Below are 14,662 nucleotides of genomic sequence, written 5' to 3'. Positions count from 1 at the left end.
GGGACAGAAGGACTGGCCTGTAGCAGGAGAGGGGAGCCACATGGCGAAACCCCGATCAGGGGGACTGGGTACAAGGGTTTGGCCCTAGCAACACCTGGCAAGAGTGGAACCCAGAGAAATTAGAATATGTTCAGGCATCGACCATGACAGTTCACTGTCCCACATTGACTTCTTGTTTTTGCCAGCCCAGATATCCTCCCACCCTTGCTCGACCTATCTACTGGGGCCATTGCCAGGGGCGCTTTTATACCTGACATTGACCAGGCTATGATTGTACTTTTGCAAAGCACAGCCACTCACAACAGGCATGTGCATCATTTAGTCCCATCTCCCTCATTAATAAGAAGTAAAACTATATGTGAAACTCCTGGACAACTGCTTACTGATTGTCATCCCCCACCTTGTCCACCCAGTCCAATGTGGTTTTATTACCTGTTGCAGTACCAGGCACTGTATTCGTAGGGTACACCTGGTCTTGGCTGGTATACAGGCTCTGGATACCCTAGTGTCCCTTCTTTTAATTGATTTCAAGAAGGCATTCAAGACCACCAATTGGTCCTTCTTTGAAGTAAACCTTCCTCAGGATGGGATTTGGGCCCAAGTTCGAGCCTATGTCAGGGTCCTCTATGCTGGTCCACAGGCACAGGTGCGTGTCAATGGGGTGCTCTCCCACAGGTTTTCCATAAGAAGGAGCACCAGACAGAGATGTCCCCACTTTTGTTTGCACTCACCATAGAGCCTCTTGTGATCTGGATCTGATGAGATGCTCAAGTGTGGGGATTTGACTGGGGTCTGGTGATGGAAGACCGCATAGCACTATATGTGGACAATGTCTTGCTATTTGTATCGTAGGCAGCTGAGACAGGACTTAGACTTGTCCATATTGTGTGGTTTTTCGGAGTGTCCTCACGACTACAAGTCAACTTGGGTAAGTCCATGCTGGTTCCCTTAAGGGGTGAACGGCGGAACGAAACCTGGCAAACCCAAACCCCGATACAACATCATGATTTCAATATTTTGGCATCCATGTCTCTTGGGAACCAGGGTTGACCTGGAGCATAAACCTCTGCCCTGTGACACAGAAAGCCAGAGAAGACATGTCACGATGGGATAGTCTCCCCCCTAACATTATGAGCAGAATAATGCTTTATAAGATGGAGATCCTTCCAAGGCTGCTCTACATCTAAATTAAACTCTGCACATGCAGCGGACATGGTTTGATGCTATGGGATGCAAATTTATATGGGCCAGTGGGATTTCAATGGTTACCTTTGGAAAATGTACCCGGGCAGTGTATGACGGTGGCCTGGCTATGGTGGATGTGCGATTGTATTATTGGGCAACTCAATCTCTTCCTGTTAATGACTGGTTGCACGGGGTCAAGATAACCCTACTTATGGGGGCGGTGGGCTGGCTGTGCTGGGCCTGGACAAGGTGATGGGTATTCCACTCCTATCAAGCCAGAGGTATCCCAGATGGTGTTCAGAATGAGAAGAGCTGCTCTGAGCTGGATGGGATGGGACTGCAAACTTACAAGTGAGTCTCCACTGTGGGAGGGCAGGTGGCTGGCCCAGGCATCAGTCCTGGAGGGATTCAGGCACTGGGACAATATAGGAATCTCAAAATTTAGCAATATCTGGGAAGGAGAACATATTCAATCCTTTCAAGATCTTAGTGCAGACTTCCGCATGCTGACCTCCCAATTCTTTAATTATTTATAGCTCTGTTAGGTCCTCAGCTCATACTGAGATGCTCTGGAGGACATCCTTTAATATGCCCTGATAGACAGCAAATTGCTCATAGGCCACCTGAGGAGGGGTAGGGTTTCCCAGCTCTACCATTCTCTCTCTACTTAGTGCAATTTAAATAGCTGCATTAGGCATACCTGACCCCACTTTGCTTGGGGAAAGCTGGTATCTGTGATTTGCCAACTTGCTACAAATGCAAAGATACATATGGTGGGGAGTTGTCCAATGATAGCTGCTTACTGGACCACCATTTTTGCCATCATTCCTGCTGTAGTGGGATTTCCATAGAGGATCACCCTCATATTACACTGTTAGGAATCCTGGATGATGTGGCAGGGCTCCAAGGGGTTAATACATTGGTGGGCTTGGGCACAGTGATAGTTAAAAGGGACATAGCATGGCACTGGGCCTATCCTAAGGCCTCTTCGGTGATGGCCTGGATGAGGGGTAAGGGCTGGTGTGGCAAAATGGAGAAAACGATCTATGAGGCGGTAGACTGCCCACCCAAATACGCAAAAGTCTGGAGGAAATGGTGGGGTTTCTATGGATTGCAGGGTTAGAGTGTGGCCCAACCGATATTTTGCAGCAATGGGTCGAGACTGCCGCGGAGAAGGGAGGGGAAACTAGAAATGTAGCAGATTTCTATGTACTGATGTACAGTTGAAAAGAGCAAATGTTGTGATCGTAAAGTATAAACTCATAATAAAATGTTTCTGTTAAAACAAAAATGACAACCTCTATGTCTTCCACTATACATCATCCACACGAGGTCTCAAATAGAATAACGTCTACTCATGCCTGTAAATAGTAAAGTCATTCTAGTTCTTGTCTTGTTACATGTGCTGTGCATTCAGAAACAGCAATCAAGTGTCAGGCTCTTTATCTGACTTCATATTGAGAGGATTTATGTGACAGTCATGCCGGCTACTGATGGTGTGCTAGAGGAAGTCTGTAGAATGTTATTTCTTTCAAGCATGCAACAAAATGTAAATGCCCGTTAATTAACTGTGCAGATATTTCAGAATATATACAAATTAGGAAAGCGCAAATGAAGCAGCTTTAATTGGTAACTCTGAAGTGTGGTAGAAACAAATATTTTAATACGATCAAAACAAATCATAAACTAGGAAATGACATTTCCACAAATTCTTGATTGTGCATTGTATAGTTTTATCAGAAAAACTGTATGTCTGGGCACATGTAATGGTCATTTCAATTGAAAATGTGTTCTCTGTAATGGCAGTGTACTACCACACCAATTTTACTCCACTTTACACCAGTCTACACCTCTTCTGCACCACTCCACTCTGCATCCCTCTACTCTATACCACTCTATTCTATGCCAATGCAGTTTACTCCACTATTCTGCACTCTGCACCATTACACATTATGCCACTCTTCTCCACTCTATGTCACTATACTCTACTCTGCACCACACTACTCTGCACCACTCCACTCTATGCTACTACAGTCCACTTTATGCCACTCTATTCCACAACACTGCACTGTATGTAACTTCACTCTACACCAGTGCACTCTTCTTCTTACAACTCCACTCCACACCAATGTACTCTATGCTAATCTACCCAATGCCACTCTAATGTACTCTGCATGACTGTACTAACATCACTACACTATATACCATTAACCACTCCACTCTAACCTGCACCACTCCACTCTGCCTTGCACCACTCCACTCTAAGCCACTTCACTCTACACTCAAACATTCTACTCTACGTCACGGCACTGTACAGAACCACACTTTATGCCTCTCTACTCCACTCTGTGCCACTCCACTCTACGCTACACTGTGACACTCTAATCTGCGGTGCACCACTCCACTCTACACCACACTACTTTACTCTGCATCACTCTACAGCTCTGCACTCTAAGCCACACTACTCTAATATGGCACTGTATGCCACTGCACTCAATGCCAATGCATTCTACACCACTTTGCTCAAAATCAGTGCACTCTTCACCACTGCACACTATGCTAATCTACTTTGCACCACTGCACTCTATGCCACCTTGCTGTACTCTGCACTACTCTGTTTTGTGCTACTGCCCTCTATGTCGCTCTGCTCTTCACCAATATACTCTATCCCACTCTACACCATTGCACTGTATGTCACTACACTCTACACCACTGTATTTTACTCTGCACCACTTCTCTCTACCCCACTCTACTCTGCACCACTGTAGTCTGCACTACTGCTCTCTATGTCAGTGCACTCTATGCCACTCTACTGTACACCACTCCAGTCTATGAAACTCTATTCTTCAACACTGTACTCTCCACCACTGAACTCTATGCCACTCTACTGTGTGCCACTGCAGTCCATGCCACTGCACTCTACTCTGCACCACTCTACTGCATTCTATGCCACTGCACTCTACACCACTGCACTTTAAGCCACTAAATTCTATGCCACTGTACTCTATGCCTCTCTACTGCACTTTGCACCACCCTACTCTACGCCAGTGCACTCTACCCCACTCTACTCTACTATACACCACTGCACTCTTTGCTGCACCACTCCAGTCTAGGCCATTCCCCTCTACACCACTCCACTCCACAATGCCACTCTCCTCTGCCACACTGCACTCTATGCCAATGCACTCTAATGTCTACCACTCTACACCAATGCAATCTGTTCTGTACCACTCCACACTGCACTATACTCTACTCTGCACCACTTTACTCTACACCACTCTACTCCATTGTACTTTGCTCTAAACACTGAACTCTGTGCTACTGCGCTCCAAACCAATGTACTTCGCACCACTTTACTCAGAACCAATGCACTCTATGCTACTCTACACCATTGCACTGCACGTCACTGTGCTCTACACCACTGTATTTTACTCTGCACCACTGTACTCTACCCACTGCTCTCTACCCGACTGTACTCTGCACCACTCTACTCTATGCCAATGCTCTCTATGCCAATACACTCTACGCCTCTCTGTTGTACACTACTCAACTCTATGACGACCTGCTCTGCAACACTGCACTCTCCACCACTGAACTCTATGCCACTCTACTCTGCACCACCACACTATATGTCACTGCACCCTATTCTGCACCACTCTACTCTACACCACACTACTGCACTCTGTGCCAGTACACTATACAACACTACACTGTACGCTAGTGTACTCTGCATCACTCCACTATACGCCACTGCACTGTGTACCACTCGACTCTGCCCCACTCCACTCTATGCCCCTGCAATCTACACTGTGCCAATCCACTCTATGCAATTCCTCTGTGCACCAATGCACTCTACACCACTGCACTCTACTCCACTGCACTCTACGCAATGCACTGTATGCCACTTTACTCAAAACCCTATATTTTTGTCTTAAAACTCTACTTCAAGATTACAGAAGCTTATTAGGAACAACCTATGCCACTTTACTCAAAACCAATGCACTCTACGCCACTGCACTCAAAGCCAATCTCCTATACACCACTGCCTTCTTTGCCACCAAAATCTACTCTGCAATACTCTACTCTGCTCCACTGAACTGTGTGCCACTCTATTCTACTCTGCACCACTCTACTCCACTCTTCTGCTCTCTATGCCAATATACAGCACTGCATGTAATGCTAATGCACTCTACACTGCTCTCCTCTACACCACTGCACTCTATGATGCCCTACTCTGCAACACTGCACTGCCTGCCACTGATTTCTATGCCAGTCTACTCTGCACCACTGCACTCTATGCCACTGCACCCTACTCTGCATCACTCTACTCTATGTTGCTCTACTGCACTCTACACCAATGCGCTCTTTGTCACTACACTCTACACCACTGCACTATATGCCAATCCACTCTATGCCACTCTAATGTACTCTGCACCACTGCACTTTACGATGGTAAGCTCTACTCCACTGCACACTATGCCCCTGCACTCTACACCAGTCTACCTTGCACCAGTCCACTCTACCTTGCACCACTCAACACTACCCTGGACCACTTTGTGACGCTTCACTCTTCTCTGGAACAATCTACTCTATGCCACTGCACTCTAAGCCAGTCTACTCCACACCAATCCACGTCACTACACTCGATACTATGCCACTACACTCTACACCATGGCAATCTACACTGTGCCACTTAATTCTACGACACTAAACTCTGCACCACTCTACTCTACACACTGCACTCTACACCACTCTACTCTACATCACGGCACTCTATGTCACTGCACTCTATACCAATGTACTCTTCACCACTTTACTCAAAACCACTGCACTCTATGCCACTATACGCTGCAACACTCTATGCCTCTTCACTCTACTCCACTTCACTGTAGACCACTCTACTACACTCTACGACACTCCACTTTAGGATATTGCATTCTGACACTCTACTCCATTAAACTCTACTCCACTCTATGACATTCTACTCCACTCCACTTTATGGACCTCGTTTTGTAGAAACTGGAGCATCATGATTGATGCACCAGTTTTCTTGTGCCACCCTGAGTCCTCCTAATGATGCCCTGATAGCACTGTATTGACAGTACAGTGCTCCATGGTGCATAATGTCCACAACTCAGTCAGAAATTCTGACGCAGTTGTGGCGCTAATCCTTAACATTGCTCAGCTAGTGTCAAATATTTTTAAACTAGTCCAGCAATGCTAAGGGGCCCGCATTGAAAACAGCTCAGCATCACTTTAATGCCTGCCTCGAGTACGGTTTTGACATAGGACAAGTCTACCGCCCAACCCCTATTGTATGTTCGATGCAGTGTCTGGTGTGACACCGGGATTTCAGGCAACCTCCACTGTATAAGTCTAAAGTCTGTGCATGGTGGTTGTTGGCCACTTAAGGAGGGGTTGGTGAAAGGCATCTATGATGTCATGTGTGAGGTCATAAAACGAGCATGACAGGGGTAGTAGTTAAAAGCTGTATATTTCAATTCTTTTTGCTTTTCTTAATTACTAGCGTATTCCTCATTTCCACACCTAACAATAACATCAGTTTAACTGTTGATTTATTCAGTGAACTTATATTTTCTTAACATAAGTTAAGGTCTAACCTAACTATAACATCACTTCAACCTTTCAGTTTTTCACTGAAATATGTAATTTGCATTGTCTAAGTATATATGCAAGATCCACAGATATATGTACATTTATATATATGTGTTTGTGTGTGTGTATGTATATCAGTATGTGTGTGTGTGTATTCACTGAAAAACAGAGGTTAAAGAGTAACATTATAATTAGATGTGGAACAAAATCAGTTTTTCTTTAAAAAAAACAACCCATAGACATTCACTGGAAAAACCCAAGGTTAAAGTAACATTATAGTTAGGTGAATATGTCATTAACATTAACATTTTGAACTAAAAGAAGCAAAATAATTCACCAGTTATAGTTAGCAGTGCTAACTATAAGTTGCTCTCCAACCATGCTCTGGATCTGACCTAACATATTACATCACAAATGACATGTTCTATGACATCATTTATGACATCATTGATGACTTCTCAAATTACATAATTGATGACATTGTTGATGACACTGATAATATGTGCCTTTAAATAATTTATCCCCAAGGAATGGGATCCTTGGGCAAAAGTAGGCTCACAGAGAGAGTCATCTTTCCCTCCCCTTTTATAAAAGGCCAACCAGAGGGGATGGAATCCCCAGTGACAAAATAGGCTCAGGGAGGAGTGCTGCATGGCCCCGTCTCCTTTAAAAATACTTGGAACTAGTTGGGGGCCATGGGGAGCCCCAAGACCCCCGCTGCCCCAGCTGGCTCCCCCCATGGTGAGGAATCTGGCTTTGTTTCCCCCTGGAGGGAGCATCTATTTATGCTCCTCCCTCCAGGTGGGAGCAATATGTTGTTCTGTTTCCGTGCTCAATTCAATGCAGATACGAAAAAAGATTTCAAGCGCTCCCAGCCAGCTCTCACCCAGCTCCCAACCCTGGTAGCAAAGTTTGTGTTGCTCTTATTGGTCAGGAGATTTGAAAATGCTCCTGCCAGACAAGAGCAAACTCGTTTCCCTCCCCATAGCGATGAGAGCAGACACATTGCAGGTGAGCCAGCCTCAGAGAATTGAGCTTTTACATTAAAAAAACCTTGGAAATTCAATCAGAAAAAACAAAAGGTTAAAGTGATGTTATAGTTAAGTGAACATTTCAATGACGACATAAATGTTTTAAATTAAAAAAAACACTGAAATGCCATAGTTATCTCCAGTAGCTATAATTCGTGCCATAGGGTAATAATTAACTTGCACCCTTAGCATGGACAGCTAATTTCCCAACATATTATATCAGTGATGACATGTTCTATGACATGATTGATAACATCATTGCAACAATTTAAATGACACTGTGAATGGCGGGAATGCAAGTCATAGTTACCTTAAGGCACTAGTTATAGTTACTAGAAATAACTGTAATGGTGAATTTCAGTGTTTGTTTTAGTTTTAAATATTACGTTGTCATTGAAATTTTCACCTATTATGTCGTAGGAAAACGGTACCCTGTCCCCCTTTCTCTTTTTGTTTTGTGTTTTTTTTTTGTCTCTGCTGAAGGTGAGTCTCAAAATGCTTGCCAGCACTTCCTGGTTAAAGTGTTTGTAGTCCATCACATTTCTGCACCAGATCAATAGTAATTATTACTTCATCGCAACCCTAGATGTACAAATTTGTGCTTCCCTTAATTTCTCCTAAAGTACTGAATAGATTTACACCCAATGAAAAAAAAAGACTCATCTTCTGACCAAAAGGTACCTTTCTGCCAAATTTGGTGTAACTCTGTCCAGTGGTTCGGGCTGCAGGTGTGTCTAAAGAGTCTATGGGAATTAACATGGGAAACGCACTTTATTTGACCACCATCTTTTCTTGGCCCCCGCTTTATGGATCACTCCAAAATTTACCATGCACAACAAGATTCTGGGAAGCACTTGTTTGGAACATTTTTGTTGAACTGTGCCAAAGATATAGGCAAGTAAAGAAATTATTTTTCTAGGGAAACCAGGTACTAACTATACCTACCTACTGGTGGTAGCTATAGTTAGGACTTAGGGGGTCATTCCGACCCTGGCGGTCATGGACCGCCAGGGCCGGGGACTGCGGATGCACCGCCAACAGGCTGGCGGTGCATCCAGGCCAATTCTGACCGCGGCGAAACCGGCGGTTTCCCGCCGGTTTTCCCCTGGCCTGAGGAATCCTCCATGGCGGCGCTGCAGGCAGCGCCGCCATGGGGATTCCGACCCCCTTACCGCCAGCCTGGTTCTGGCGGTTTTGACCGCCAGAATCTGGCTGGCAGTAACGGGTGTCGTGGGGCCCCCTAACAGGGCCCCACCAAGATTTTCAGTGTCTGCATAGCAGACACTGAAAATCGCGACGGGTGCAACTGCACCCGTCGCACCCTTTCCACTCCGCCGGCTCCATTCGGAGCCGGCATCCTCGTGGAAGGGGGTTTCCCGCTGGGCGGGCGGGCGGCCTTCTGGCGGTCGCCCGCCCGCCCAGCGGGAAACTCAAAATTACCGCAGCGGTCTTTTGACTGCGCAGCGGTATTCTGACGGCGGTACTTTGGCGGGCGGCCTCCGCCGCCCTCCAAAGTCAGAATGACCCCCTTAGTTTCCATAATAAGAGTATATTTTGTTTCACTATTAACTTTAGTGCAGTTCAACCAATCTTCAAAACATTTTCAAAACTAGTTTGCCAGTCACTTCAGCTGCTGAATGGAATGTTTTGGTGATGATCCATCAAGCGAGGACTGTAAAAAAGGGGGGAGGTTTATAAAATGCATTTTCCACATGCAATTTCCCCCAGGGATTTTAGACACACCGCTGAACGGATTTATACCAAATTTCGCAGAAAGCAAGATCTTGGTCCAGAAAGAGTACTTTTTGTCATTTGGACATTAAAGTAAAAATATTTATGTAATCTAGAGACAATGGATCAACCACTGTGGATCTAAGCACCAGCAGCAATTTATTGGCTGGCCGCAACCTGAGAGAAAGTTTGCAGCCCCTATTTTACGCATCGTTACTTTGGTTTCCAGGGGGAAAATAAAATCAAAAAGTCATAGAAAGGCCAAGGGTAGAGGTTCCTTGATGCCATGGGACTATGCAGGGGTCTGTAAGGGACCCCTCATAGGCGGGCGACCTAACTGTCTAAAAATGTTTTGTTTTAGCATGCAATAATCCACAGATTCACTGCAACCCTCAGTGTGACCCCTTGTGTGCTCTGCAGTGGATCTACAGCTCCAGACCCCAATTAAAAGAACATGTACACCCGCTAACAGTCCCACACACCTACTCACACACTCACTCACACACTAATACTCTAACAGAACCACTCACGCATCCACTCACACAGTCATACAGCCACTCACATACCTACTCACATAACCACAATAACAAAACCACTCACACACCCACTGCCAGACCCACACAGCCACTCATACAGCCACTCACTCACACACTCACTTACACACCCACAAAACAACTCACACATCCACTCATGGATCCACAGAGCCATTCAGACAGCCATGCACAGGCAGTGATACACTTTTGCCATAAAATAAGTTTGCATTAAACATGTTGCTGTTTTAGTTTTGAGTGTGTGCTTTTGGTTAGGAACGGATCATCCCACAATATAACCAGCAGTCCCCTTATTTGTTTGAGGATTTGCAACAGATCCATGGATTCATAAAATAAAATTTAAAAAATAAATATTTGGTGCATTGCATTTGTAGAAAAACTACATAAGTTATCTTGTCCTAAGTGAGGGGCACATGCGGGACGTGCCCAGGGCGTGCCTGGATGAAGACCGGGCCAAGAGTAGGCCCGTCTTTGCCCGTCATAGCCCAGAACAGGCTGGGCTGGTCCACCCCTCTTGACTCCACTTTGAGTTAATCCCATAAGGTACTGTATTCTAATACTATCTATTGTTTAGCCATTGTTATTGTGATCTGCCCTATGACTGTTAAGTGCAAGGCCTCTACTACATCAAGGGATGTAGTGAATTCTACCACTTTTGGTTGCTACATTTGAAAGGCAGTGGGAGCTTTAAACAAGGAGATTGAACATGATGAACGTTGCCTATCAGTCACTTTTGCATTGACTCCTGGGCCATAATTATCTTCTGAGATGTCACAAACTGGAAATTAGCACAACCTTACAGCTGCACTGAACCACTTGTCAGGGTCAGTCCCATAAGTTTTGCATATAGCTCCTTCCGTAGCCGCAATTCCTGCTGACCATGCCCAGGATAGCAGTGTGCTGTCATTATCTCCTCATAACAATGCTCCCCAGGGGAAACATGAAAGACACCAGGGGCATGAAAAGTGACTCTACCATTAGACACTCAAGCTGCTTTTAATTCGGCCACTGGATTAATGTGTACTATTATACCTTCAGGTGGGAACTTCGACCTTTTCCAGGGAAGATTCCTGGATAGTGTAAAGGGGTTGATGGAAAGGGTACTCATACCCATCACCAAATGCCTGAGGGAGATTGAAGATCTTCTGTGAAGTTTTGAAGCTTACATTCTGTGAATCTAGGCACCAATAAATCCCATTCAGGGGCCGTACAACAGGTCTCTGTAATATCTGCAAGCAGTCAAAACCCACTTTTGAATTGCACTAAGGATAACTTCACAAGCAGCAGTATCTGCAAGCTATGCCATCCTTTTCATACTCAATCTGTTCCTGTGCTGTGCGATGTGGGAGGGCTGCACCCTTTAGAGAGGTAGCTGATGCAGAATAGTCAGTCACAGTCACAATTAACTGCCTCTGAATGCTTGGTGCAGAATCTAACCGATAAGCAATTGTCTGAAGTTTCCTTCGGCCGCCCCCCAAGCCCTACCAAACGGGAGTAGAAATGTTAATGAGGACGTGTCTAAATCAGTGACCATGAATCTGCTGCCTGCTTGTTGCCCTTATGTGGCAGTAATGGTCAATGTTCCTCCCTTGACTCCGGTACAACTGAAACCTCAGTCCAGCTAAATGACAAAGTTTTACACTGACTTCAAACTGAATATTTTCAATGAATTGGCACATGGCAGCATCACAAGTATTCTTTCTGTGTTGCCCTACGCCAATTCGAAAGGTCAGAAATAATCGTATTTTCAAGAGACTTGCGTTTCTGTCCTTTCTACCTGCACTGTCGCACAAGTTGCTGCCTAGCATCAATGCAGGCACCCTTACAACATGGTGCAAGGGGGTCTGTGTTGCATGCAGGATTGTTTTTTTGCAGGAAGGGGCATCTTCCTGCACAAAAACAATCCTGAAAAACAATCCTGAGAGGTGTGTTCCTCTTTCTATACATGCTGCAGAATGCAACATGCATAGAAAGAGGAAAGAACAAGGAGAAATAAACATATTTCTTCTCATTAAGCCTTTCCTAGGGAGGCGTATCTTTTTGGCACATTCCGAGGTTTGCAAGTTCTTGTAAATCTGGGAATGCATCAAAATCCACAACTGTTGCCTGGGAACACCCGTTCAACACCCATGGAAACTCCTCCCTGGTGCAGAATAATGTAGTGCAGCGTTTTGCACTGTGTTACGTTACTCGAGATTTATGAAGCCACGCAGGACCATGCAAGACTTGTGTGGCTTAATAAATCCCACTTAAGGTTTGTGTCACTCTTGACCACGTTGCACGGTGCAGGAACGATGCAAACCGGGAGATAAATATGGGCCGAAGTTTATATTTACAATTGCAAAAGCCAACCAAATTGTTTTGACAAGAAGTGTAGGGTAGATTGGTCGAGCTAAGAAAGTGATCAAGATTACAGATTTTAATATCAAACTTGTTATCTGTCACCACTAGAAGGTCGTGTCCATTTCAACCCGCTCTCAACTCTTTTGGCTAGCACTTAAAGATGGCTGTGGTCAATTTCTATAATAACATGTTTGACTCCTCTTGTACTGCTGTCGTTCGTGCCCTTGATGCAGGTTTGAAAGCACTCTTACATTTAATTCACTCTAAATATTTTATTTTCTGGGCAGGTGATTTTAATATCCAGAAATGTTATCTCCCTGCAAGAAGGTGTGTGGTGTAACAAATACAGAGGGGGTTGAAATTCTGCATTTCTCACACAATGATTATGGGAAAGCATTGAATTATTTATTTTTTAAGTATGTTCTTGTTTTATTGGAAAGTAGTTGCACAGATGCTACTTAGCAGATTCCTTCCTTTATCAGCAGAGATGCACATACTACTATGAACCATGGTTTTATTTCCTCCTCTGCTAAGAATTTGGCTTGTACTACCAATATAATTCCAACAGCAGTGAGTGACCACAGCCCATTACTCATTTCAATTCAGGTTATAGATGCATAGGGAAATGCAGGTATCACAAATGCTGTCTCCCTCAGGCCTAATGGTGTTCTTCATAAATGGCCAGGGATCGATCCAATAGAGTCTTGCAAGTACTGTTTAGTGTGAGCTCAGTTGTGTTCAGGTACTGCTTGGTTCATGACAGGTTATTGTATGCCTTTGGGCAGATTACTAGGTCATTCAGTACATCACTTACACGACCTCCAAGATCAAGTAAAACAACGAATCCTGGGTGGCTTAATCATTTGTTTACCCAGGCACCCACACTTCTTAGGACTGCCCTTCAAGCTCCCGTAGGGATTATTTAGCAATTATGTATTAATGCAAGAATTATAACCCAGTACTAGCCGCTAGGAAGAGGGTATTACAAGAGGAAGCCTGGCCAAATATGGCCCAGGCTGCTGAGACAAAGGATTTGACATTGTTACATTGTTTTGGAGCACGGTAAATGCCCCTAATGTCCCTTTTTTTTTTTTTTCATTTCTTTCCCGACTTACTTCCGCTGTTTCTTGCAAAGCATGGGTCATCCACTTCTCAGGCATTTTTGATTCCAGTAAACAGGATGCTCGGTCGGCAATGGACGAGGGGGAGATGTACAAGCATCACATTCCTTTGCATATCACCCTTTAGGAGGTTCTCCTTGCCCTAGGTCAGTGTGGGGGTGATATGGCGCCAGGACCCAACGGGGTACCAGTTGATGCATTTAAAGCATTGGAGGAATTATGGGGACCGATTTTGACCAGGGTACTCAATGCAGCCACTGAGGGTATGATCCCCTCTTCTTGGGCTATCAATTACAGTTTCTAACTTCAAGAAGGGGGATAAATCTGACCCTAAATGCTATCATCCTACCTCCCTCCTGAACTTCTCAGCCAAACTGATGGGCAAGGTTCTCTTAAAGGAGTGGGCAGTGGATAGATTTATCTTGTCAGAGAAACAATTTGGTTTTAGGGGAGGTGAGTGGGACAGTGGAACAGTATAAAAACCTTGATTTGCTTTTTGGGAAGTACACTAAAGCTAAGGTAGGGTCCCTTTGGGGCATATTTATACTCCGTTTGCGCCGAATTTGCGTCGTTTTTTTCGACGCAAATTCGACGCAAAACTAACTCCATATTTATACTTTGGCGTTAGACGCGTCTAGCGCCAAAGTTCATGGAGTTAGCGTCATTTTTTTGCGTGAACACCTTCCTTGCGTTAATGATATGCAAGGTAGGCGTTCCCGTCTTAAAAAATGACTGCGATGCATATGCGTCGTATTTATACTCCCGGGCAAAAATGACGCCCGGGAGTGGGCGGGACTAAAAAACCCGCATTTGCGCCGCATTTTAGCGCCTGGGTCAGGGCAGGCGTTAAGGGACCTGGGGGCTCAGAATGAGCCCAGAGGTGCCCTCCCAAGCCCCCAGGGACACCCCCTGCCACCCTTGCCCACCCCAGGAGGACACCCAAGGCTGGAGGGACCCATCCCAGAGAAGAAAAGGTAAGTTGTGGTAAGTATTTTTTTTAATTTTTTTTTGTGGCATAGGGGGGCCTGATTTGTGCCCCCCTACATGCCACTATGCCCAATGACCATGCCCAGGGGACAGAAGT

The sequence above is a fragment of the Pleurodeles waltl genome, chromosome 11, assembly GCF_031143425.1.
Source record: "Pleurodeles waltl isolate 20211129_DDA chromosome 11, aPleWal1.hap1.20221129, whole genome shotgun sequence".
Taxonomy (NCBI): Eukaryota; Metazoa; Chordata; class Amphibia; order Caudata; family Salamandridae; genus Pleurodeles; species Pleurodeles waltl.
This window is presented reverse-complemented; position numbering follows the sequence as displayed.